The following is a 3995-nucleotide window of genomic DNA, read 5'->3' as shown; positions in this document are numbered from 1 at the left end:
CAGTTCAGATTTTGTACCGGCACACACCACAATAACTACATATCATGGAGCTCACCTTTGCCAGCACGTCACGCTTTCCCTGGCTGATGCGGATCAGATAAAGGCATCCGTAGCATGTAAAAATGGGTGGTCGTAAGCCTTATGAAGTTGAGGTCATCTTTTGTCTAAAAAAGTAGAAATATATACTTTTCTAAAAAACAAATGATTTTTGAATTTAACCACATGTACTGCTCCCTTCGTTCCAAATTGTAAACTTTTTCTACTCCATTTGCTCTAAATTATAAATCGCTTTTTAGCTTTTTTTGGTACATCGAATTTACCATGTGTCTCAATATACGTACCAAATTCAGCAGCCTAGAAAAGTCAAAGCGACTTATAATTTAGAAAAAGGAAGTATATACATGAGTTTTTATATAGTTAGACATAGTGTATATCTAAGTATCCATAGAAAAAGACAAAAGGTCTTAAATTTGAAATTGAGAGGGTATTATTTTTTTAGACAAAAGGTGAATTATATTATATTATAGCTGGGTGCATCATCACGTTACAAGCATTCTAGAATACACTACATATATCCAAAAAGTGATTTTCATCTGCATAGTACCCATGCTATGAATAGCGCCAAATCTCAAATCCAAACTTATATGACGCTTCGTATAGATGACGGCACATGCAAATGCTCGGCAAAAGACCTGAGAACAAATGGCCAACGAATGACGGCCAATATTTCTGCAGACAGTGTTGAGAAACTTCTTCTTTCTTGTGTCTTTCTTCTTCTTCTTTCTGTCATGATCTGTAACTTATTCCATTTAGTCCTTTATCATGAACAGATCTAACTACAACAAAACAGAGAAGAGACTGGAGCAAATTCTAGTCCTTAATGTTACTGTTTGGAAAGAAAAAGTCTCCATGTCATCCTGCCGATGAAGTTGTTGACGCTGTAGTTGTCACCCTCATTTTCAACAGAGCCGACGTGGAGAAAAGCGAATCCACCTCGCTCCCTCGCCATCGCTGGAGAGAAGGAGGAGATAAGGGCCTATTTGGAACGAGGAAATTTTTTTCTATTCCTACTTTTTTCCTGTATTCCTGTGAAATTCATGAGCTATTCCTGTAAAATTCTTGCATTCCAAACAGGCCCTAAAACTCCAATAATAAAAAATTGGTTTTAAGATACTTTAACCCAAGGACTCGATCTACTGACAAACTTATAAAAACAGTGGAATTCTACCCCTTCAATATCCGGTGAGATATCGGAGGGGAAGGGAGGGGAACCGGCGATGGTAGAGACAGTGATGGCGGCGACGGCGCTAGGGCTAGTCGCGAGGTTGGGGCTCGCGAGTATATGTATGAAAGACTCCATGTGCCATGCGTGATTTTTTTTTATTTTTAATCTTTTTTTAAAACAAATTCCAAATCTAACGGTTACATTTTTATTTTCAAATCTAATACTTTTGGCCACACCAAAGTATGTGGCGCGGCCAAAACACGTTGTCGCGCCACATGCATCAACACGGCACGATCTGCAACGCCGGACAACGATTTTCACGTGGAAATCATTGCCGCGCCAAAGCACTGTAGCACCACACCATCTAGACTAACGTGGTAAGGCACAACCTTAGAAAAATGTATCTTTTCATACAATCTCGGATAAAGATGACCTTTATATGAAAATTATAGCTCTCGACGAGATCTATAACTTTTTAGTTTTAAGTTTTTTCATTTGAGGCGGTTAAGATACTCAAAAAAATAAAACAAAGTATCAGCAGTATATTAATCGTGTATCAGCGCTTGTCGTCTTGGAAAAATCATATCGTTCTTACTTGGTGTCAAATGTAGATACTTTCTTTATAAAAGTTGTAGCCCTAAATGAGATCTATAAATTTGTAGTTTTGAGTTTTTTATTTGAGATCATTAAGATGCTTAAGAAAAATAATATAAAGTTTCACCATCATATTAATCGTCTACATACATTTATCGTCTTAGAAAAATCATATCTTTCTGGTCAAATGGGGATATTTTCTATATGAAAGTTATAGCTCTCGATGGGATCTACAAATTTATAGTTTTGGGTTTTTGCATTTGAGATCATTCAGATACTTAAAAAATAATAATATAAAATTTTAGCATCGTATTAATCGCGTACACGCGCTTGTCGTCTTGAAAAAAATCATATCTTTCTTATATGGTGTCAAATTGAGATACTTTCTATATGAAAGTTATAGCCATCGATGGGTCTACAAATTTATAGTTTTGAGTTTTGCATTTGAGGTCGTTATCTTCGGCGCGCGATATGACTGATTACTAATCGAAAGTCGACTTGGGAATTAAGTACTACCAAAAAAATGGATGAAGATGATTGATTTGTTAGGCTGATGGTAGATAGTTTAGTCACACACTATTACTATCTCACTACATTTTCATCATCGTTTTGCATAAAAGTTTTATACAAAGATGGTGAAAAAAAGTTACGCAATAATAGAATAATTGTAAAATTAATGAGATCTAATTAACTTAGAAATTAAACTATGACCTTAACATATTCCTTTTATCGTTTAGTGTAACCGTATTCTCTCGTCATATTTTCTTGTACCTAAAAAAAGGGTACTTTTCTCTTTAACTAATGGTCAAGCATGTGTGACACGCACCACCAGAAGAGATTTTTATGAGACGTTAAGCTCAAGTACATAATTAATATACTGCAACAACTTTATATTATTGTTTAGCATTTTAATGACCTCAAATGGAAAAATCAAAATATAAAGTTGTAGATCTTATCAAACTTTTAGACGGTCAAGTAGACTCAACTCTGCTCCAGGAAGTTCAATAATTTATTTGATCTAAATTTCTTTGGGTATAATTTGAATTGCAAACTCGAGCTTATCACGTACCGCTGCAGTGTCACGTGGGAATTTAACACTTGTTCAAATTTATTTTAAACATGCCTAGTCACGTCGCGCGTCCAAGATAATGACCTCATATGAAAAAAACTTAAAACTATATATAAAGTTGTAGATCTCATCAAGAACTGCAACTTTTATGTAGAAAGTATCTCTATTTGACACCATATATGAAAGATATGATTTTTCCAAGACGACAAGTGCTTGTACGCGATTAATATGATGTTGAAATGTTTTATTATTTTTTAAGCATCTTAATGATCTCAAATGTAAAACCCAAATCTATAAATTTGTAGATCCCACTGAGAGCTATAACTTTCATATAGAAAGTATCTCCATTTGACACCGTATAAGAAATATATGATTTTTTCAAGACGACATGTGCTTATATGCGATTAATACGATGCTCGAATTTTATGTTGTTTTTTTTTTTGCATCTTCATGATCTTAGGCCTTGTTTAGATCACCTCCAAATTTCAAGTTTTTTCACTCTCTCTCCATCACATCAATTTTTGGACGCATGTATGGAGCATTAAATGTAGGTAAAAAAAATAACTAATTGCACAGTTTAGTTGTAAATCACGAGACGAATCTTTTGAGTCTAGTTAGTCCATGATCGGACAAAGTTTGTCAAATACAAACGAACCGTGCTACAGTGTCCAGATTGCAAAAATTTGCAATCTAAACAAGGCCTTAAATGAAAAACCCAAAACTATAAATTTGTAGATCTCACCAAGAGCTACAACTTTCATTTAGAAAGTATCTCTATTTGACACCATATAAGAAATATATGATTTTTCCAAGACGCTAAGTGCTTGTACGCGATTAAATGATGCTGAAACTTTATATTATTTTTCTTGAACATCTTAATGATCTCAAATGCAAAAACTCAAAACTAAAAATTTGTACACCCCATCAAGAGCTATAACTTTCATATAGAAAGCATCTCCATTTGATACCATATAAGAACGATATGATTTTTTCAAGACGACAGTGCTTGTAGGCTATTAATATACTGCTAAAACTTTGTTTAATTTTTTTTAACATCTTAACGACCTTAGATGAAAAGTTGTAGATCTTGTAGAGAACTATGATTTT

This window comes from Miscanthus floridulus, chromosome 6, assembly GCF_019320115.1.
Source record: "Miscanthus floridulus cultivar M001 chromosome 6, ASM1932011v1, whole genome shotgun sequence".
In the NCBI taxonomy this organism is placed as follows: Eukaryota; Viridiplantae; Streptophyta; class Magnoliopsida; order Poales; family Poaceae; genus Miscanthus; species Miscanthus floridulus.
This window is presented reverse-complemented; position numbering follows the sequence as displayed.